Genomic DNA, 24,858 nt, shown 5'->3' with positions numbered 1-24,858 from the left:
CCATGTGTCTACGCCAATTGATGGCAGAACCATTATGAAAATCAATTTGAAACAATACCCCCCAAATTCCTAAACTGTGTATACCCTTTACTCAGGAGACAACACTACTAGGCCTATACCCAAAGAGATCAAAGAAAGAGGAAAATGATTTCATCTGTATTAAAATATCTGTAGCATTACCTTTTAAGAACCAAAAACTGAGAGAATATCCATCAATTGGGGAATGGCTGAACAAATTATGGTATATGAATGTAGTGGAATACTTTTGTGCCATAAGAAGTAACAAAAGGGATAGTTTCAGAGAAAGCTGGGGAAACTTGTAGGATTTGATTCAGAGTGAAGTGAGCGTAAGTAGGAGAACAATTTATGTAATAGTGACAATATTGTAAAGGCAGCTAACTTTGGAAAAAATGGAGGATCGCAGACAAACCACACATATAGAAGACCAATGGTGATGCGTCTTACCCAATCTCTTCCTGATGTGGAGGCTGCAGAATGAGACATGTAGTTTACACATGACCAATGTGGGAATTTGATTTGATTGACTATGCAGATTTGTTACTAGAGTTTTGTTATTTTCAGCAGTTGAGAGGTGTGAGAGAGAAAAAGAAATGTTTATTAATTGGGAATATATATATAATATGTATATACACACACATATGTATGTATGTACATATAATTAAGAAGTTGGGTTAGGTGGTTTCTTCCCTATCTAAACTCTCTGATCCTCTGATCATTCTAGTGATAACATCCTGTGATTGTCTATGTATTTCAGAATTCACATCCTAATCTCTATGACAGTACTCAATTCACAGTCAGATCTTGGCTTTACTGCTTTCCCTGTGATCTTGGGCCGGTCCCTTTTCCTCTTTACATATTGTTTTCCCTATTTGTAAAAATAAGGAAGTTGGACTAGATGACCACCAAGGACCCTTCCAACTCTAAATCTATGAGCGTATAATCAGTCAGTCAATAAAAATTTATTAAGTGCCTACTATGTGACACAGTGAGCAGCTAGGTGGTTCAGTAGGCAGACCACCTGGCCTGGAGTAGGGAAGATCTGAGTTCAAATATGGCCTCAGACACTTACTAGCTGTGTGACCCTGGGCAAGTCACTTAACTCTTGCCTTAGTGTCCTCATCTGTAAAAATGAGCTGGAGAAAGAAATGGCAAACCACTCCAGTATCTTTGCCAAGAAAACCCCAAATGGGGTCACAGAGAGTCAGACACAAATCAGCAGTGTATTCTAGGCACTGTGCTAAGCAAAAGAAAAATCAAAAGCAGTCCCAGTTTCAGGGAGCTCACAGTGAAATGGGAGACATCATGCAAACAATTATGTACAAATGAGCTATATACAAGATAAATTGGAAAAATCAGCACAAGGAAGGCCCTGGATTTAAGAGGGAATGAGAATGGTTTCCTTTAAAAGGAAGAATTTTAGCAGGGACTTAAAGCCAGGGAAGCCAGGAGGCAAAGATGAGGAAGGAGAGCTTACCTTCCTAGAAAGACAAGCCCAAACATTCTGGCCATCTGAAGCTGTTCTGTTTAGCAGAGATTGCCAACTCCATTGAAACTGCATGATCTGTTTCAACAAAGTTTATGTTGGAAGTCTGGGCAGGTATATGATGCAGAGGACAAATATGGGGCTATTTCTGTCAGTTTATTTGTAACTTCCAAAAACACAAGCCTAGCCTGTAGCTGGAGTTTGGCTCAGTGATGCTTTTTCCCAAGCTGGTAAACCATTTTACCCATTTTTATGAGTTGTGTTCCTCCTGTGCTTCTTCTGTCTTTTGCGATTAAAGAAAAATCAGTTTTTAAAGGTTGCTTTTTTAGAAGTGGCGCGTAGAACTGCTGGCATCTGGACTTGATTTATTTAACTAAACTCAGGGATTGAATGCTCTCTCTCATCATTTTTAGCTTAATAAACACATTTCAAATCGATATTAAAAGAAAATTAGTCCTAATTCTAAATGATGCTTGAAAAAAAATGCTACTGGCTTTCTTGGGAATGTTGTCTGTAATTTTTTATGATTTAATGGTTACCAAAATTAGCATATATTACGGAGAACATGAAATTTAGGGATTTGAAATCACTTAATTCTAAGACTCATATGAATAGGAATTAAGGACTAAGAAAGCTAAAATAATGTTAAAGATCTTTTATTAATACTTCTATAGCAGGAATTCCTTCTTCCTCTTAAAGAGAAGGCATTTGGTGATATTGTTCTGAAGTGCCTGATTTCACTTCCCTGAAATGAATGGATAAGTGTATTGTATTTTGGTTAAACATACAAGTTCTGGCTTTAGTTTTCTGATCACTGATGATGACGTTTTCTAGGTACCCAAGGTGAATCTGATTACCTGATCTCATATAAGGGGAAAGCAAGTGGATATTTCAGAGGCTGAACTAGAATAATTTTTTAAAACAGAAAGCATGACAGAAGCATTTCGAAACGTCTCTTTTGTGACCCATCCATGGTTATGGGATGTTAGCTCAGTCTAGAAAGCCCTAGGGCCACTTTTGATTTAATTCAGCAAACATCTCTGGAACACCTATTGTGTATCCACCAGAACCATAACAAGGGCAGAGTGACTAGGGATGTGCTTCCAGGGTGCCGAAATGTATGGAGGGCACTAAAAGCATTTTCTGTCCTTCATTAGCATAGAAACAAATTTAGTTTGGCAGTTAGCAAAAATGATTCGTTTAAATAGGAACCAGCCAGAGAGCAAATAGCTCTTTTTTCACTAGCTTCATGCTAGGTAGGCTCCTCTATTACCTTGACTTGCCTTTTGCTCTTCAAACCCCTAACAGTGGCTTTTCAGGGTCCCAGGTTCCCAGTGAACAGCTGCAGTGAGTGTATGTTTTGTGCCCCTTGTCCCAGGTACAAAACATTTCCAGTTCTGGTTCTTGTCTGAATTCCTTTTGTAGGTACTATGAGGGGCCAAATTTAAGTAAGACCTAGTTCTTATCTTCAAAGAGCTTACCTGGTAGGATGAATAACTCAGTTTCAAGCTTCTTAAGGTTATCTCTGTATCTTCTGAAGCCCCTAGCATGATTTCTTGTTCCTGGTGGGCAATTTGTATTTGATGACCTGAGGAAATTCACCAGTACTGACAATACAGGTAGAAAACAGCATGTTGTGAGCATTTGCCAAACAAGTTGTGCCTACAATGCATCCTTAAGGGGGTCATAAGGAGAAGAGAAAGAAAATGTTTACCCTGATGGATGAAGGAAGGGGGAAGCAATAGTGGAGCCTGGTCTTGAAAGATAGCTAAGATTTCTACAGGTGTAGAAGATGGGAGAAGGAAGAGTGTTGCCAAGAGGATCAGGGTTCCAGATAGAAGAAACAACATGAATAAAAGCCCAAAGGGAGACAAGCACAAAGTGTATTTGTGAAGGACAAATAGAGTTGTTTGGCTAGAGTGTAGTAGATTAGTGGTAGATGAGGCAGGAAAGGTAGATTGAGCCAGATGCCGAAAGGCCTTGAATGCCAGGCTAAGGAATTTTCACTTTTAAAGTAGAAAATCAGTCAACAAGCATTTCTTCAGTGCCTATTATATGAGAGACATTGTGATGGCACTGGGGATGAAATACAGAAAATAAAACATTCCCTACTCTCTAGGAGTTTGCATAAAAGTACATGTAGAATTTATTATATGGAATATGATTAAATACAAGTAGTTAGGAAGTAAGGGCAGTAGTGATGAGGACACAGTCTCTGGGAGCCCCCTTGAACTGTCCTTGAATCTTCCAACTGGATCTGGCCTTCCCCTAAGGCCATAAGCCTCACATTATCATTAGGCCCAAATCTCTACCTAGCCTCACCCTTTATTGTCCAGCTAATTCCCCACCCTTGATATATCAGTATCCATGCCTTCAGCTACATCCCATCCTTAATTCCATTCTCTAGGTTCCTGGACTCTGACCTCACCTTATCCTCCTTAGACTTCCCCTCAAGACCCTCCCTAAACCCCTCCTCTAGTCACCCCAGACCACCCTTCAATCCCTTCTACAATCATTGTGTATATAATCTCCATCTTGCCTCCATGAAGGGGCTCAGATTCAGTCTAGCTCAGTAGGTTGAATCTGGCCCACTTGTGGAAACAGGCGTCACAAAGGGTGGGATTTCTTAAGACAGCCCATTATGGTGAATCCCTAATAAACTTTGTCTTTTCCCTTGGCTGAGAAGGCTTGAGTCGAATTCTTTGGGCAGGACCCGGTGTGTAGATATTTTGAGGCCGCGGCAGTCACCCCTAGAAACCTGTGGTTCCCCTACAATCATCATTTACAATAACCTCTTCAGTAGCAGTTTGGGATGGAGGAGAGACTCACTGTGGTGGTTGAGTTCTACCTTGAAGGAAAATAGGCAGTCTTTGAGAAAGAGAAGAAGCTCAGGAGATGGACAGTGTGAAGGCTAATTTGGCAAGATGGTGGAATGTATATAGTGAGGCTGGAAAGATGATCCTGGCCGGGAACACCTATTGTAGGAAAAAGTACCTGAACTTCATTCATATTTTAGTATCTCTTTGATTGGCTTGGTTATTCCTGGCAATGTTGCAGATAGCACCCATCCAAACCTTCTCATCCTTTGTGGCTAGTTTTCTCATTCTCTTATGAATCCTCTATAGGCTTTCCTCCCAGCATGTTAGGGGACTTGCCATGGCATGAAGACTAGTGCAACACCCACAAGCTAACCAGTAATGGTCATTCAGCTTCTTCACAAAATCTGTACGGATTTTTTGGTTCAATTCTGGTCTAGTTCTTTCCTTGCATAGTTGATCTCTTAAATTTTGTTGGAAAACTTTGAGTGGAGTATCAGAGTGGAGTAAATTGCTGTCACTCTCCAATATTTACCTCCAAACAACCAATCAACTATAAGATAGCACCCCAGGACATGTTGTAGAACAGCTGAGCCAGCAGAATGACAGGGTAGAGCAGTCTTTTAGCCTAAGAGACTCGAAGGATCAGCAAGAAAGGTCTGTCTCACTCAGGTAAAGGGGGAGCACATTCCAGAACAGGATGTAGCCCAGCAAGCCAGCAGCAAGCCCCACCTCAGCAAACCAGTGGAAGATCCTGAGCCCCAGTGTGGTGGAGTAGGCAAACACCAACACCAGGATCCCCATGTGCCTTGGCATAGCCAGGGGAACCAGCAGACTATAGCTCATGCTTCAGCACCAGTGGGCAGGTGTCCTGCGGTAACTGGACTTCTGAGTGCTTCAGCATTGCCCTGGGAGGCATCCTGTGGCAACTGGACCTTCATGTGCTTCAGCACTGTTCCAGGTGTGCAGGTATCCTCCAGCAGCAGGACATCCACATGCTGCAGTACAGCCCAGGACAAACAGGCATCTTGCAGGGGCCAGACCTCCCTATGTTTCAGTGCACCTCCAGGGAAATGCAGAAAAACCCCACTAGGCCTCAGAACACACCAGACACCACCAGTAAGACCCCAGCTCAGCACCAGGAAAGCTGCCAGACCCTTACAGCCTCCAGCAGCACCAGCTAACCCCTGCCCTAATACAGCACCAGAAACAAGCCCCCCCCTCCTTGGGCCCCAGGGCAACATCAGTAAGCACCAGGTTAACAGTCAGGGCCTGTATCCACTAGCACGAGAAGCTGGAGACAATATTTCTTCTACCCTGGGAAAGAAAGGTTAAAGGCTTAAAAAAGGGGGAGGGAAATGAGCAGAAAACAAAAAAAGAATCTAACCATGGAAAGTTATTATGATGACAGGAAAGACCAAGACACAAAATAAGAAGAGGACAACAATGTTAGAACTCCTGTGAGCAAAACCCCAAAGAAAAATGGGTAGTCATCTCATGCCCAGGAAGAATTCATGGAAGAGCTCATAAAGGACCTTAAGAATCACATAAGAGAGGGGCAGCTAGGTGGTGAAGTGAGTAGAGCACCTTGACACACTTGACTAGCTGTGTGACCTTGGGCAAGTCACTTAACCCCAATTGCTCTGCCTTCCTCCCTCAAAAAAAAAAGAATCACATAAGAGACAGAGAAGAAAAATTGGGAAAAGAAATGAGAGGGATGCAAGAGAAATATGAAAAAAACAGTCAACAGCCTGGAAAACTGCTTAAAAAGTAGAATTGGCCAAATGGAGAAGGAGATAGAAAAATCAACCGAAGAAAACAACTCCTTAAAGAGTACAATTGGCCAAATGGAAAAGAAAGTACAAAAGCTAATTGAGGAAAACAATATCGTAAAAATTACAATTGAGCAAGTGGAAGCCAATGACTCTATGAGGCATCATGAATCAATCAAACAAATTCAAAAGAATGAAAGAATGGAAGAAAATGTAAAATACCTCATGGGAAAAAGAACAGACCTGGAGAATAGATCCAGGAGAGGCAATATCAGAATCATTGGACTACCTGAAAAGCTGTAATCACAAGGAGGACCTAGACAGCATCTTTCAAGAAACTGTCAAGTAAAACTGCCCTGATGTCCTGGAGCGAGAGGGCAAAATAGGCATTGAAAGAATCCACGGATCGCCTCAGGAAAAGAGATCCTAAAATAAAAACCCCAAGGATCATTATGGCCAAATTTCAGAACTATCAGGTCAAGGAAAAAATACTGCAAGTGGCCAGAAAGAAAAATTCACATATCAGGGAGTCACAATCAGGATCACACAGGGCTTAGCAGCTGCCACATTAAAGAATCAGAGGTCATGCAACAAGATATTCTGGAGGGCAGCAAAGCTAGAACTACAACCAAGAATCACCTAGCGGCAAATTAAGCATAATATATCAAGGGAAAAAGTGGTCATTCAACGAAATAGGATTTCAAGCCTTCATTAGAAGAAGACTAGAACTAAACCAAGAATTTAACCTCCTATACTTGAGAAACATAAACAGGTAAAAAGGGAAAAGAAAATATAAGGGGTTCAATAGAGCTAAACTGTTTACATCCCTATATGAGAAGATGATACTAGTAATTTAAAAAATTCTAACACTAACAGTACAGATAGAAGGAATAAATATAGAGGGTGTGGGTATAAGAGGTATTTGAGGGAATGACATAAAAAATAAGGGATGAGAAAGAGGAGTAAAATGGGTGTAGAAGGAAGGGAGAGATAGAATGGGATAAACTGTCTCCTACGAAGAGGCAAGAAAGACCCATTACAGTGGAGGGTAAGATGGGGGGGCGGTGATGGGCATTCCTTGAACCTTTCTTTCTTCAGTATTGGTTCAAAGAGGGAATAATCTACACAATCAGATGAATATAGAAATCTATCTTACCCAACAAGGACATAGGAGGGGAAGAGATTAAATAAAGCAGGAGGGGGGTGACTGAGAGAAGGGGAGGGGGTAGACAGAAGCAAAATATTGGTGATGTGGGAAAGGGTGAAAGGAGAGAGAGGGCAAACAGGAAGAAGAATAGGATAGAGGGAAATATACAGGCAATATTCATAATGGTGAATGTGAATGAGATGAACTCTCCCATAAAATGGAAATGGATAGCAGAGTGGATCAAAAACCAGTGTCCTACAATATGTTCCTTACAAGAAAGACACTTTAAACAGAGAGATACAAAGTAAAAGAAAACCTGGAAAGACTTGTACAAACTGATGCAAAGTGAGATGAGTAGAACTGGGAGTATACTGTACACAGTATCAACAACATCATGGGATGATCAACTATGAATGACTCAGCTTTTCTCAGCAATGCAATGATCCAAGACAAGTACAAAGTACTCATGAAGAAAAATGTTATTCATATCCAGATAAAGAACTGATGTTCTCTAAATCTGGATCGAAGGATATTTTTTCACTTTATTCTTTCTCTTGTTTTTTTTTTTAACTTTAGATCTCTTTCTTTTTTTCCATAATGAATATGTAAATATATTTTACATGATAGCATATATATATATATATGTATATATAAACTATATCAAATAGCCTTCTGTTTTCAGAAGGGGGGGGTGAGGGGAAGGAGGGAGAAAAATTTGGAACTCAAAATCTTATAAAAATGAATGCTAATTTTTTTTGATTTGTAGTTGTGAAAAAAAAATAATATTTTAAAATAAATTATCAGAGTGCCCTGCTGGAATTCAAAGGGACTTCACAGAAGAATTAGATGGGCTTAAAGTGCTCAAAGCAACAGGCTCTTTTTTGGATGTGTTTAAGGAGAAGTCCCAAAGGGGAAGTCACATGGATTAACTGGTAGACACCCAGAGGAGTGAAAGGCAAGAACGGGAGAAGGGTATTAAAGCAGCACAGTAATGCCCTTGGCTGGGAGGGTGGGGCTCAGAATAACAGTTCCAGGCTAGGGCAGCCCCCAAACCTCTCATTCTGGGACAACTCCAGGGAGCTCTAGGTAGGATGGCAGAGGAAGTTCCTGCTTCATGCTATTCTAAAGTCGGGGTATCTGGTACGGCAGGAACTGGCTGGCTCTGCACCAGGGCATCAGAGCAGTGCAGATGTTTTATTGGAAGGAGAAAGGATTCATGCTTGAGGATGTTTGAGTGTTTTCCCATTTGTGATTATCCCATGCTGAGTGTCACCAATTAACTACTGTAGATTGTAGCCTAGGATAGAAGATTCTAGATATGGGGTAGGGGTTTGAGAAGTCGTGGCTTGCGAATAGATGACCTTTTGGATGTAGAAAGCTAAGGCTAGGGAAAAAACAAAATAAAACAGCTTTTCTGAACTACAATGAAAGGTAAGAAACCTCTCCAGACCCTAGTGAGAGGGGTGTTGGAGAAGACACTGGGAAAAGAGTTTTCCTTTTTGTTTTAAAGGTTTGGTTTTTAGTAAAAGACACATCCCTCCCAGAATGTGAGATAGGAATGGAGACTAAATTAAGGCTGAATGTATTTGTGAAGCAGCTCCGAAAGGGCTCAGGGATAAAGAAAACACTCTTTGGATTTCCTTTTGCAATCTGCATTTCATCTCTGTCTTCCCTAACTCTAAGGTGATAAAGGGGACGGAGGGACAAATTCCAAAGTCCCAGCTCTCTCCCAGCAGTAGTGAAGTGACACAAGGCAGGAATAGTCACAGTTTGGTTGAAATCTCGTATGTGGTATAGGAAGAGATTTTGTGATTGTTAAAAATCCCTGGAAACAGAAGTTAAAAATGCAAATGTGGGAATAACCTTAATGATAACAATATGAATGCTTGTCTCTTATTGGTGGAATTCTTGCATTAATTTTGTCAAGGATCCATGGCAGTTTGCCTGGTAATTTTCTAAGTCCTATTGAATTCAATAAAAGTAGTCAGTGAATGATCAGAATCTGGTTAAAACATAAAGGCAACATTATAAACTCAGGCTTCTTAATTATCAGCTTGAAACTTTTTTCCTTCATCAATTATTCAACATCTCTTTAAACTGTTTCATCATTATGTCTTCTTTCATAGGTTTTTGACCCTCAATTCTTTCCTCTCTCTCTGTTCTTTATCAACTTCTGTGAATGGGGATAGTGACCTGTTTTGTTTTTGTTTTGTTTTAATTCTTCATTGAGGACAGAGCAAGAGGACTTTAGATTTAAATCGAAGCAAACTGGCCTTAGGTTAAAGATAAGCAACACTTCATGGATGTTGGAAGTGATTACATTCCAATAACATAGTCCCCTATTTTATTTGTAAGTTTAGCAGTCTTTTATTTTTGATAGAAGGAGGAAGCAATATGTGCTCTCCAGAGAACTCTTATGATCCTTTGAGTCTGACTGTCTTTCTAAAAATGTGCTTCAATCAGACTGGACCATACCATTTGGATTCATATTGCTTGTTGAGAGAGGCTCCTTTATGTAGCTGGAACCAAAGGGTTTCATTTGGTTTTGTTTTTTAAATGTCTTCAATCCATTCTTTCCATCAGACTCTGCCTAATATTTTAAGCACCAGTGTCTCATAGTGGATACAGTGTTGGGTTTGATTCCGGAAGACTCGAACCTTGCCATTCATACTCAGCATGTTACCATTGGCAAGTCACCCAATCTGAGCTTTAATTTCCTCATTTTTAATAGGGTTTGTTTTAAGAATCAAATGAGATAAAGGATGCAAAGTGCTTTGTACATTATAGAACAAATATAAATATCACTTGTTATTATCATCATTATCACCTGCCATTTTAAAGTCATTATACAGGAGCAGAACCAGGGAAAAATGTGTGAATGTCATGATGGAACATTCCACAAGGGCCTAATTCCTAGGATATGTAGTGGGCAGCAAAATGACCAAAGTCAAGGAAATGGAGGGAACACAAATCTGTTTTAATATGTACTTACTAGTTAGCAGGAATAATATGCTTCTTAAGCAGTAACACAGTTATCTCAGACACTTGATTTCAGATAGGATTAATTTGGCAGGGGCTTATTTCGAACAACACAAACCAATAAAATAGCTTGCTTGGCCCATAGTGCCTTTTGCCAAATCTTCTTTGAGTTCTAAGGGAAAAATTGTTCTTTGTGTCTCTCTGATTCAGGTTAAAAACTATTGAGTTGTAATTGTGATATTATATGTAACTTTTTTTCAGAATATTCACTTAATTTTCTGTTTCATTGAGATAGGAAGGAAGCAAGTATTTCTTAAAGGCCTCCTATTTGCCAAGCTCTGTGCTAAGTGCTATACATATACCTCATTTGATCTTTACAATAATCCTGGGAGTTATGTGTTGTTATTATCCCCAGTTTACAGATGAAGAAGCTGAGGCAAACAGAAGTTAAGGGACTTTCCCAAGGTCACATAGCTAGTAAGTCTCTGAGGCTGGATTTGAACCCAGGTCTTCCAGACTCCAGGCCCAGTGCTCTATCACCATGCCACTTAGATATTTCAAAGGTTCATTTTTCTTGTGCTTTATGCTGGGGCTTTTCACACTTTCAGAAGAACCTCGAACAGAAATTGAAAAAATAGAAGAAAAGAGTCATTGTATGAATGTGAAGGAACATAAAGACAAGAATCTATGAGTTATATTGAAGAGGACAGGAAAAATATAGCTTAGACTTGGACCCTCTCTCATTTTATTTTCATGAAGTGAAACCTTCACCTACAGAATGAATGTCTATAGGGTTCAGGAAACTAATTAATTGCTAATATTACTACTGCTACTGCTGGTACTGCTATAGCAAATAAAACTATATGGGAACTGGAGTAAGGAGATGTCCTCATCATCCTATCTGCTCTTGGAGTGAGAGACTGCAGAGTAAATGATTACACTTTTACTTACCAAAAACAGCCATTTTATTCACTTACCCGGTAGTCCTCAGAACACTACATATAAACGAATAACAGTAGCATGGTAGGGATCTGACCTTGACCTCTATCTGAAATCCACCAAAAAAGATGAGAATGAGGTAATTATCATGATCCACGTATGAGATGATAATAATTCACACGCCTTTCACAAGATCAGTGAAGATTTTTTGCTTCAATTCTAGAGTAGTTCTTTTCCAACATAGTTAATCCCTTAAATTTTGTATGAAAACTACAAACCTTAGAAAGTTATCAGGGGATATTACTGTGACTAAAAGGAGCTTTACAGAGGAACTAGATAAGCTAGTCAATGGTGAAAACAGTAGGCCCTCTTTCAGATGTATTTAAGGAAAGGTCCAAAAGTCAAGGTCACGTGGAACTAAAAGAACATGGCTGTATAGTACTTTAGAGCTTCACATTCCTTATCTCATTTGAGTCTTACAGCAAACCTGGGAGGGATTGTTAGCCCCACTTTCCTGAAAAGGAAATTAAAGCCCAGATAGTTGAAATAACTGGCTCATGGTTGCAAAGCTCTCCATGGAGGAATTTGAATTCAAGTGCTCTCTCCAGAAATCAGTCTCAGGAATGGATGAGATTCATTTATTTCTTAATTCAATTTTATTTTATTTACAGGTCCGTGTTCTTTACCTTTCTCCTCTCTCCATTGAGAAGCAAAAAAAAAAACTTGTTACAACTATGTATAGTCACACAAAACCACTTCCTTCATTGGCTGTATAAAATATACACATAGGCATTTAAAAGTATAATATGTAGAAAATATATAAATTATATGAAATAAAATGTCATATATAAAAGTATAAAATATATAATCCCATGTATATCATTATTAATACTCTTCCCTTTAATTACAAGAGTGGTTTTGCTGTCAAAAAACAAAGCCTCCTCACCTAGTGCTTTCTTAAGTTCTGATAATAATATGTTGTTATAACCTACTGGATTTTCTCAATTCACTCCTTTACTAAAGGAAAATTCTACCCTTGCTGTGATGTGCTACTTCCAAAAGGAAAAAAAAAGTATCACTTTGAAAATGTCACAATTTGAAATACTGGAACAAAATCCAGAACTTCCTTCTCTCTGAACTGTGGCCAGACAAGGGTCTCCTTGGTGTGTGTGTGGTGGCTTCACACATATATACATACATATATACACACATATACATACATATACATACACATATATACATATATACATACATATATACATATGTGTGTATGCATATATATATAGTTTCCTTCTTTTCCCTGAGTTAATCACCTTTCTATCTGGAAGTGCTAGTATGCTTCATTATGAGTCTTCTGGAATTGTGGTTGGTCATTGTGTGGATCAGAGTTCCTAAGTCTTTCAAAGTTATTTGTCCTCACAATATTGTTAGGATTATAGAAATTGTTCTCCTGGTTCTGATCACTTTGCTTTCCATCAGTGCCTGCAAGTCCCCTAAGTTTTCCTGAAACCATCCCCTTCATCATTTCTTTCAGTAAATTGTATTCCATTACATTCTTCTACCATAATTTGTTTAGCCTTTCCCTAGTTGATGGGTACCCCCTTAGTTTTCAGGTTTTTGCCACTGCAAAAAAAAGTTGCTATAAATGCTTTTATTCATGGGTGAGCTTTTCTTCTTTCTTTGACTCCTTTGGGGAATAGATGTAGTACTTGTAGAATGAAACTCTTTTAGAAATAGCAAAAAACAAAAAACACAACTTTTCTTTTACTGCATGATCAAAGAAGATATATTGACCGTGATCACCAATTCAATAGCATTTCATTCAGCAGATGCAAGTTGCCTGTTGTGAGACAGTCATTTAATAAATTTTTTAAAAGTTTGGAAAAGGTGAGGCTTCAAATCATTTGCCTAGGTGACCCTTATCTGGTGACGCAGTCCAGGGAGAAGAAAGGTCTGGATTTTGTTCCAGTGTTCAAAAGAGTGCCACACATTCCAACCTATACTGCTTTTGTTTTCTTTTGGAAGTAGCACATCACAGCAAGGGTAGAATTTCCCTTTAGTAAAGGAGTTCATTGAGAAAGTAATCCAGGAGTTTGTCACAACATATTTTATCAGTGCTTAGGAAGCACTAGGAGGGGAGGCTTTGATTTTTGACAGCAAAGGTACTCTTGTAATTAAAGGAAGGAGTATTATTAATGAGGTAAATGGGATTTTCCCCCCTTTAATAGCCATGTGGCACTGGTGGCTCCAATCTGAGAGAATGGACTCTGAGAGAGTTTATGAATGTCATCACTGTCTGCTTATCAGATATTATTAATGTTATTTCTTGTAAAGATTCCATTAACATATCCTGGCAGCAAACAGAATAGATAAGACATTTAAACTTTTAAAACAGAATCTTCACAGGGAGATTCATTGCTATCTTGCAAAAGCCTTAGTCCCAAAACTGCTGAGAACAATTTAATCATACAGACGAGGTGATGAATTGAATTTGGGGGCATTAATTCACCCTCACCTAGGTGCTCAAAATCCCTCTTTGAAGGATATTTTTCTCACATCAGTAAAATGATACAGCTCTGGGTTAATGTACAAGAGAGCTGGCTTTGGAGTTAAAAAGAACTTGGGTTCAAATTCTGCCTCAGATACAAACTGGCTGCATGACTCTTGTCAAGTCATTTAACCTCATAGATTGGATTTAGAGTTTATTAGTGCCTCTGAGGCTGACTACTCCACCCTCCTCCATTTGACCAAGGAGGAGCTGAGGCCCAGAGAAGTTAAATGATTTGCCCAGGGTCTTATAGGTACTAAGTGGTGTTACTGGGCTCAGAGCCCAGCTTCTCTGATTACAAATTCAGCACACTTTCCACTGTACCACCAACACATACTTGGCAGGGGACTAACTGCATTGGGAGGGAAAGTTTCTCACTGGTAATTTCCTGTACCAATGAAATCACAGGTCTGGTTCTCTCTTCACTTTTTTCCTTTGAAAAACAGAGTACAGCATAAAATTGGAGGTATATAAAAATGCAATTCAAATTTTTAGTAGGTATTTCTTTTTTGCTAAGAAAGATAATTTTTTTCAGTTGGGGTGTGCCTTTTCTTGTAGATATATTAGAAACTCATTTTATATTTGCAGCATTGGAATCACACAATCACACTCAAAGAATGAAAACATGGAAAAATATTGAATAAAGAGCCCATATGATGACATTGATTTAAATACTAACGTTTCTATATGTTTTGATTGGAGTATATGATTGTGGATCATGGCATCTTGGAAAGGAAAATTATATATTGAGGGGAACAAAAGATCTTACATATAACAGGTGTGTGCATTTTTTCCTCACAGCACAGCACTTATAGGGTCAAGCCCAAAATCTGTGTATTGCCAAGTGTATGCTTCCAAGTGTTTGTATCATCCCACTTCAGCAGTGTTCACTGGTTCATAATTAAGCATTTTTTTTCTTAATGGTGATAAATTAAGTATGTGATTTATTCTCAGAGAAACCTATGCATAAAATGGAGGATAGTGCTTTAGTTGCTGAAAGGAGAGTAAATCAGTGAGGTAATGGAAGTTGGTAGGCCAATTGAGTGTTAGATCACACTTTTGGGCACATTTCAGGAAGCCAGGAATTTTCAGACAGGAAGTTCCACCCCCCTTTCCAGAAAAATTCAGAAGGCAAGAGACACTCAAAGAGAGATGATGTGCATGTAAGGTAGGAAGACATGATTTTCGGAGGGAACATCAAGGTAGGGTTTTTAGCACTTTCTTTTCAAACAGACATAACTGAACACACATAACACACATACACACACATGTATATATGTATGTATGTATGTATATATATATATATATATATATGTATATACACATGCATACAAATTACCTGAAACATAAACATCTTTGATTTGAAAGGGACTTAGAACCAACAATGCAAGAAACAGAAAACAATGGACTGGTAGTTTAAAAAAAAATGAAGGCCAGGGAAATGAATGAACTAGGAAAATACAACTTTTAAAATTAATTTCTTGAAGGTTTTGTTAATAGTACATTTTCAGAGCCATGATGAGGGGTCCTAATCCCCACTAAAGCTGTTCTTTAGTTAACTTTTAGTACAAATGACACAAAGAACTAAAATAATATTTATAAAAATTCCTGTAACAATAATATGCATTTTCAGAATTCATTAAGACTATAGATAGATTTTTTTTAAAAAAATGTTCATTATACAAATGAAGAAACTGGATGGGGAGGGGGGTTGTGGAGTGATTTGCCCTTGGTAATAGTTAATATGTACTGAAACCTTTCAAAAAGTTTTAGGCTCTGAGTATGTAGCACTTATTGGTGCCCCCTACTGGCTGTGGATTATACACTTCCATTACTTTTAAAATCAAACCCTGCCCAAGTCAAGAAAGGGGTTAATAACTGAAAGTTGTGTTTTTTTGTAATAGAGTAAGTAGATACCTTTCAAACTTTTTTTTGAGGAAAACTTTATTTTTGAAGGATTTCAGTTCCCTGTTTTTTCCATAATTAAAAAAATGGCCTGGTTTCCTAGTGCTTGGCTTTTAGTAGCAGAAGCCTGTTATAGTGATCACCATTCATACTACCTTGGCCGGCTGCCTCTAAAAAAAACCAGAAATAACAGCAGTGTATAAGCATACTTTCTTCCCCAAGGGAAAATCAACTGGCGGGATTTAGTCATATCTCTCAGTTGACTCTAGCTATGAACCATCAAGTCATACAGGGAGTAAAATTCCAAATAAAATAAAATTCAAACTGCTTAAATTTGAATTAAAAATATAACTTTAAAACAAAAAAATGAAAATAGCAATAATAATAAATTTGCTTTGCATTTGAATTTCTTTAAGATCTCTTGCCCTACTTAATTTTTAATATGGTTGTAGTCACTGTGTATGCTATTGCTATTAAACTGAGTCTGCCTGGCATAATTTTTATAGCTTTTGCCATATTTCTCTAGATTGTTCATATTTTTCTTTTTAAAGCAGTGCCATAATATTCCGTTACTTTAACATACCACAACTGATTCAGACTTGTTGGATGTATAGATCATTTCCAGCATGGCCATGGACGTCTTTTCATATTAGAGGGCAGAGGCACACAGCAGGACGTGGTAGGAGATTTAATCAAAGGTGGGTCTTTTTTGCTCTTTTATCCTATTTGAGTTACACTAATACATAAAGAGGGGCTCTATAAGGAGCAAGATTGTGTGTTTTAGAGCTTAGTTTCTACTGGTAATGTAATATACATGTAACAGTTCTTTGTAAATTCTGGATATTAGAACTTCATTATTTAAATTTGCTACAGATATTTTTCTCAGTCTTTTTTGATCTTGGAAAATTTAAATGTATGTGTATGATCCACCACCAGTAGGGGACACCATTAATTGTTCTCTTTGTGGACCTGAAGATGTTCTAGCCGTTAATTAGTTATGCTACCATGGATAAATCAGTAACAACACCTGTCTGAACCCAGCTTCCTTTGCTTTTCTGACATAGGTGTAAGAGTGACTGCCTCATGGAATTGTTGCAAGTAAAGCAGTCTGAAAGTATAATCAAACCCATGGATTTTTATCTCCAATAAGTCTTATGTTTTTTCAGAATATGCTTTTTGAGATAGACCATTCCTTTTTGTTCTATTTTAAAATGATTTATAAAATATTCAGATCACTGATCCAATTAGAGCTCATTGTAGTACATTGTAGTACATAGTATAACATGTAGCTTCTGTATTATTCCTCTTCATTTTTGTACTTTGAGCTCCTCTCCTCCCACCACACCCCTGACAATCCCCTTCACTTGACTTTATCTTCTGAAAGAATCCTCCTTCTTTCCTTCTCTCCTTCCTTCCCTCTTCTTTTCTTCCCTCCCTCCTCCATTGTCTTTTTTCTTTTTTTTTTCCTTTCTTTTCCTATCTCTGTCTACACCTGCCATTTTATTGTTGTAGAGAAGTCCTATTGTGGAAATTCTTTAAACTGATATAGCTTAGCATAATTTATGTAATTTTGAGTCTTAGAGAGTTGACTGGTTCAGCAAGAAGTAGGCTTGCTTGTTCCATCCTGTAGTCAGTGTGGACTTGAATAAATAAGTTTTGCCAACTTCAGTTTAGCTCTCTTATCTGCAAAGCCATGTTTAAAAAAAGCATTTACTCCAGGATTGGAGAACCTAGGTTCAAATTCAGGTTTTGGATTTAACATTTAATACCTGTGTCACCTTGGGCATGTCACTTCACTTCCCTTGGCCTTTTGGTAAAATGTGAGTGTTGGACTACATGGCTTATGAGGCTCCTTCCAACTTTCTAATTATGATTGTGAGAGCTTATGAAATAAATATGATCACTTTAGGAATATTTCTTTCCTTTGCCTTTCCTTCTTATAAATGGTAACAATTGTAAGAAATTTCCCTTGAAACTATCACTGAGGCTTACCTCTGATTCAAGGAACATGAATACAGTTCCTATTAGCAATGATAGCTTTAGGGAGCAAATTCGGACCTTCCCCTTAGGACAGGGGGGTTTTGGGGAATGCATTTAGGTAACCAACGTAAGTGCCTGCTGTGTGAAATGGATTGTACAGGGTGCAAAGTAGGAAATAAAGCCAGATGCCATAGGCCTGTTCTTAAGAAATTTCAGAGCTGGCCACAAATCAGTAACACCCTCCTCTTCATTTCTTAATCTATTTTCCTGGCTTCAGAGAACCATAAGATCTCACAGGTGAAAGTTACATTTGCTTGCAAACCTCTCATCTGAAGCAGCCCACTCTATTTTTAGATATTCTTATTTGTTTGAAACTTACCTGTTTATTTGAGCCTAAATTTGCCTCTATAACTTTTCCTCACTGGTCTAGATCTGTTTTCCTGAGCCAAACAGGCTGCCCTTTCCTTCCCCATATCCACTCATTCCCTTCCATAAACAACAACACATTCCTCTTTTCTGGGCTAAACTTTCTTACTTTTCTCAGGTAATCATGACAGGGCGTATATTCTCAGTGCCCTTACTCAGCCTAGGGACCCTTCTCTGAATGTGCTCCCAATATCCCTTTTAAAATGTGATCCTTAATTTAACACAATACTTGAGATTGTAGTCTATCAGATCTCAGGGGACCACAGGACCATGGCATCCTTTGTGCTTGTTGCTATGATTCCATTACTATAGATTCAGTTAGCTAAGGAGTTGTTGCGGTTGTTTGACTGGCACTTTACATTGCTGACTTTTATCGGGCTTGCAGTCCCCTGGGAGCTGTAAGTACTTTGCACATGGACTTATTTCTAGCCACATCTCTTCCACTCTATACTGGTAAAGTTTATTTTTTTTTTACCCAAGTGAAAAGTTTTTTAAAATTTATTGAATATCATCTCTAGCTGATGGAAATGTTTTTAGAAATTAATTATGTCATTTAGCATGTTTGGATCATAGATTTAGATATAGTGTATCATCTGGTACATCTCCTCATTTTACATATATAACAAATGGGAAAACTGAGGCCTAGAGAGATGAAGGATTTTTTTTCACCCTAAGTATACCTAGAATGGACCTCCCACTCCTTTTGTGTCCCAGGTTGTGTTGATCGCTGGTGATGAATCCCCTATCCTCTGCCTTCTAGGAGTGGATCACCCACATCCTGACTTTCTTTGAACTGCCTGGGTTGATATCACAGCATGGAGCAGCTCATGGATAAGTTTCTCAGACAGACGTTCAAGTTGAATGTTCTGCTGGATGCACAACTTGTCATGTCCTAAGGTATTTAAGACTTATGATTTCGTAAGTGGGGGAACTAGATCTATCATTTTATTGGTATTGGGGAGAGTCAGCTAGGAAATTCCTTCTGTCTCTGAAGAATGACACCTTCTCTGCAGTTTATGGCATTGTAGTTGCCAGAGTCATTGAGAGGTTAAATGATTCAGCCAAGGTCACATAGCCAGTATGTGTCAGAAGTGGGTCTTGAAGCCAGGTCTTCTTGACTCCAAAGTTCATCCAATGTACCACAGTTGTCTCATTTTATTAAAGTAGTGTTCTTCAAAGTGGGAGCATTGACTTGACCCCAAGAGCTATGTGACCAATCAGAGGAGGGGAAAATGAGTTCCATCCTACCTTCCCTACAGTTGCCAGTTGTGGGGCTTGTCTCTGACATAAGCACAGTTATCCAACTCCATTGCTCTCCTTAACTCCGCTCCTTTTCTCAGCTCTCTAAACTCCCAGACACCATTCTGAAGGGTCAGACCCTCTGTATACCACCCTGTTCTCCACAACGGCATCTGTGTAGGTGCCATTGGAAAAATTCGGTAGCTACCCCTTCCCGATCCCCCAGTATGCTCAATGACTATCTGCTAGATCACCTCCCACTATAGCAGGAAGCCCTCAGAGGGCAGGCTCTGTGCTCCAAGGAAGTGACAATGGGATAGTGCTTCTTTCCTGCCCCTTGTTGTTTTGGGTAGGACAGAATGAATCACACAGCTTGAGCAGCATGGGTAGCGTATCTCATATCTTTTCTATCCAAAGCTAACCTTCTTTCAAACTTTCCTATTACTGTTGAGGATACCACCAGCCTTCTAGTCACTCAGGTTCACAACCTCAGTGGTATCCTGAACTCATCTCTTTCCCCCATTTTATATATCCAGTCAGTTGCTACATGGTCTTGGTTTTACCTCCACTGTGTGTCTCCTGCACCTTTCCCCTTATCTTTGCTTATATGGCTGCTGTTTCTTTGATGCAGGCATCTCCCCAGTCCTATCCATTTCCCTACAGCTGCCAAAATGATTTTCCCAAAACAGAAATCTGATCATGTTACTCCCCTACTCAGTAAATTCCAGTTGCTCCCTATCAACTCAAGGATCAAATACTATTTCATCTTTACCTACATCTTTTTAATATCTGTTTTTTGTAGGCTTTATGTTCATTTTTAGTAAAATAGTATCTGTGTATTAATTATGAATAAGTAAATATGCATATTGACTGATAGTGGTCAGGCTTTGTTTTTCTTTTTCTTATAGAGGTGCATGATCATAAAGGTCTGGGAATCATGGCATTCCACTCCTGGGCTTCTCTTCTACCCCATTTCAGCTGAGTCTCTTGTCACAGGTAAGTGAGGGTGTGCATTCTGCTCTAATTAAACTCTGTGGTTAACTTTCTGTATTTGTAAAGTCACTTTTTCTTTGAGTTGTGTTGTATTTATTTCATAGATGAGGAAGTAGAAGTACAGAAGTTAAATGATATTAGCAGAGTGGTGAAATCAGAATTGTCTGAGCCAGGGCCACAGCTGCCCCTCTGCCTCCTCCCCCTTTCTCTCTCCCTCTTCCCCTCCTCCTTCCTCTGATACCAGACACCTGGTTCACAAGCCATTCTAAATGATTATGAGTCTGTTCTTTTTTAAAGCAATATGTCCCTGGAATCAGTCAGTATAATTTGGGATAATACTTACTGTGTGTCACATAGTACAATATTCTTTGGGGATTTAAGGAGATGTGTAAAACATATCAGCCTTAAAGAAACTTGAAGTAGATACTAGGAAATGATAAAAGTTTAAACATTTTTAGGCCATATCCCTTACTGGTAAGAAGAGGCCATTCCTCAGTGCCTACTTCTAGCTAGCTGTCACAAGGGAAATGCTCCAATAAAATAATTCACTGGAAGGCATTAATTATTAATGTATTTGTTCTTCCCAGAGATATCTGCTTTTTTTTAAAAAAAGATACTTAGCTTTTTTCACCCAAATATTGAGTCTTCAGTAGTATAATTTCAGGCATATTAATGAGCTGGAGGAATGAGATTTGAAGGGAGTGGGCAGACTTCCCATTGTCCTCCAACTAGTACCATGTTCTTCCTGCCATGTAGGCACAGGCTTAAAGAGGAGCTAGGCATAGTAATCATATGTATGGCTCTGTAAAGGACCATAGAGGTCATCCAGACCAACTGCCCCATTTTCTAGAGAAGTAGACTGAGGCCCAAAGAGGTTAAATAACTTCCCCAAGGACACACAAGTAGTTACAGAGCTGAGATGCAAACCCAGGCCTTGTGACTCCAAGACTCGGATTCTTTCTCCTCTTCTACACTATACTACATTCTTCCACTATAATATGATATTAGTATCTCAAATGAGATACTATTTGTAAAGCACTCAGGACATAGTAGGTGCTGAATAAATTCTTGTTTTCACCTTCCCTTTCTTCCTCTCTCCCTCCTTTCCTCTCTTGCCCTTTAGAGTCAGTAAAGTCTAATCCTTCTGCCCTGTGAAAGCCCTTCACATACTTTAAGATAACAAGTGTGTAGATGCAAAGTATTGCTACTGTTTTATCACTATCTTCATCATCGTCATCATCATCTTCATTAAGACAAAGAAAATAAAAAGTTGAGGAAGATCGCTTAGATGAACTAGACTTGTTCATCCTGGAGAAGACTGAGTGGGGAGGGAGGGACCTGACTTGACTTGATAACGGTTGACACATAGAAAAGGAAGGAAAAAATGAAGGAAGCATGCATTTATGAATTGCCTACCATATGCCAGGATTTGGAGAAGTCCAAAGTCACCCATCGAGTAACTGGCAGGGTCAGCGCTAATACTCGGGTCCTCTGAGTTCGTGGCCAGTGCTTTTTCCACTGCATAAGTTGCTCATGCTTCATTTATAGCTTGATGTAGATGCTTTTTGTGAGATGTAATTGTTTGTAAACTTATTTTTTCTTTTAAAAATTATTTTATTTCTGCTTTTCTTCATTTGGTTGTGAGGTTTTGATTCCCTAATACATGATAATTTTTTTTGTGAAAGTGCAGCATACAGCAAAAAAAAGGTACACTCCTTTCTATTCTCTTTCAGTTTTTTCCCCCCAGAGGTCTGTCTTACCTAACTTTTCTAAAATTCTTTTCATTTCCTTGACTTCTTTCCTGTTTATTTTTTTAGTTTTTAGTTTAGTATTTCCTGTATTATTTTTTTTAGTTCTGAGAGGGTAAAGTTAAGAATCCCAATAGTATAATTTTACTCTCTTTTTTTCTCCTATAATTCATTTAACTATTCCTTTAAGAATTGGGATGCTATTCCTTTTGGTGCATATATATTTAATTCTAGCAAGATGTAGTTGCCTTGATTATCCCTTTTAATTAGATCTAGTTTTGCTTTTCCTTTGTCTGAGATCATGATTGTTACCATTCCCTTTTCGACTTCAGCAGAAGCATGATAGATTCTGCTGTAGTCCCTTATTTTAACTCTGCATGTGTCTTTTTGTTTCAAGTGTGTTTCTTGTAAATGACATAGTGTTGAATTCTGATGTCCAATCCATTCTGCTATCTGCTTTTGTTCTATGTGTGAGTTCATCCCATTCACAGTTATGATTACTAACTGTGTATTTCCCTTCATCCTATTTTCTTCTATTTATGCTTTTATCTTGTCTTTTTATCCAGTCCTTCCTCTAAAGTCTGTTTTGCTTCTGACCATTATCTCCCCTAAGCTTCCCTTTCTTCTATCACCTTCCCTGTTGGGTAAGATAGATTTCTGTTACCAACTGAGTATATATCTTTGCTCCCTTTGTACCAATTCAGATGTGAGTAAGGCTTAAGTATTGCCCACCCTTTACCCCCATTATTTCTCCCTCCCCTATTAAAGCTCTTCCTTGTGTACCTCTTTTATATGAGATAATTTTCACCTTTATTCCTCTCCCTGCCTTCTCCTAGGGGATCCATCTTTTTTACCTATCCTTTTTTACTTACATCATCCCAACATAATCAGTTTACTCCCATGTCCTCTTTCTATGTAGAATCTCTCCAACTTTCCTAATAATGATGAAGTTTTTAGAATATACATGTATGAACTTCCCATATATAGAAGGGAACAGTCTTACCTTATTAAGTCCATTATTGTTTCTCTTCCATGCTTACTTTTTTTATGCTTCTCTTGAGTATTGTATTTGAAAGTCTAATTTTTTATTCAGCTCTGATCTTTTTTATCGGGATTGATTGAAAATCCCTTATTTCCTTAAATATCCACTTTTTCCCTTGAAGGATTATATTCAGTTTTTCTCGGTAAGTTATTCTTAGCTGTAATCCTAGCCCTTTTGCCTCCCTGAATATCATATCCCAAGCCCCTCTCCTTTAACATTATAATTGCTAAGTTTTGTGTGATCCTGAGTGTGGTCCCATGGTATTTCATTGGTTTCTTTCTGGCTGTTTTTCTCTTTACCTAGGAGCTTTGGAATTTTACTATAATATTCCTGGAAGTTTTCATTTTGGGGTCTCTTTCAGGTGGTGATTGGTGGATTCTTTCAGTTTCTATTTTACTTTTGGGGACTAGGATATCTGGACAGTTTTCCATGACAATTTCTTGATGTCTAGGCTCTTTCTTTCATCATACCTTTTAGGTAATTCAATATTTCTTAAATTATCCCTTCCCAATCTATTTTCCAGTTTAGTTTTTTTCCTGAGAGATATTTCATATTTTCTTCTATTTTTTCCACCTTTTGACTTTGTTTTGTTGTTTCTTGCCCTCTTCTGTAGTCATTAACTTTTGCTAGCCCAATTCTTATTTTTAGGGAGTTATTTTTTTCAGTGAGATTTTGTACCTCTTTTACAATTTAGCCAGTTCTGCTTTTTAAGGAGGTGTTTTCATCAGTGAATTTTTGTACCTCCTTTTCCATTTAGTTAATTCTGTTTTGTAAGGTGTTGTTTTCTTCTATATTTTTGTGCCTCTTTTACCAAGGTGTTAGTTATTTTTTCATAATTTTCTTCCTTTGCTTTCATTTCTTCACCTGATTTTTCTTCTACTACTCTTATTTGATATTGAAAATAATTTTTAAGCTCTTCCTGGAATTCTTGTTGAGCTTGTATCCAATTCACATTTTTCTTTGAGTCTTTCCTTATTGCTGTTTTGACTTCTTTGTCTCTTCTGAAATTGTGTTTTGATCTTCCCTGTCACCATAGTGGCTTTTTATGGTCAATTTGTTGTTGTTGTTGTTGATTGCTCATTTTCCCACCCTTTTTTCTTGACCTGGAACTTTTTCTTAATGCTGGGCTCTGTAAGCTTCAGGCTTTTTCACACCAGTGTTTTTAGAGCTTTGGGGTTTGTAAACTTTCAGTGCTTCCAAGGTAGTGTGATCTGGGGAGAGATGGTCACTGCTCTTCTGGTCTGCACTCCGGTCCTTAACCAAGAAGGGCCCTTATCACTTGGGATTGTGATTGATATTGCTCTTCAGGGCCTATGATCCCTTGGGATGGGAAGTGATAGTGCCCCTCAGAGCTTCAACTCCCTCTTGAATGAAAGTCCTCCTCCCTGCTATTGAACTATGACCCAGAAGTGGCTATAAGCAATGGCGTTGCCAAATAACATCTTGTCCTGCATCCAGTGCTAGCACAAGGTTTCCCTTTAGTCTCTTTCTGACCAGTTGCCAGATCCCCTTACCAGCTCTGGCTTGGTAGCTCCCAAAGCTGTTGCTGCTTCTGTCATCACCACCCAGTCCCACCAATGGTGTTTTATCCTTGTGGACTCCAGGCAGTCCTACACATCTTTTTTTTCCTGCCTCCTAAGTTGTCTTGAGCTGGAAGAATGTCTCACTCTTGACCTTTTGTTGGCCCCCTCACTCCAGAGTTTGATATGAGGCATTATTTTTAAATTGTTTGGAGGTAATGTTAAGAGGGCTCAGCTGAGTGCTTTCTCTGTTCCACCCTCTCGGTTCTCCCTAAACTTGTTATTCCTAGGTAATTTATC

The sequence above is a fragment of the Trichosurus vulpecula genome, chromosome X (genome assembly GCF_011100635.1).
Source record: "Trichosurus vulpecula isolate mTriVul1 chromosome X, mTriVul1.pri, whole genome shotgun sequence".
Lineage (NCBI taxonomy): Eukaryota > Metazoa > Chordata > Mammalia > Diprotodontia > Phalangeridae > Trichosurus > Trichosurus vulpecula.
Note: the sequence above shows the minus strand (reverse complement) of the source record.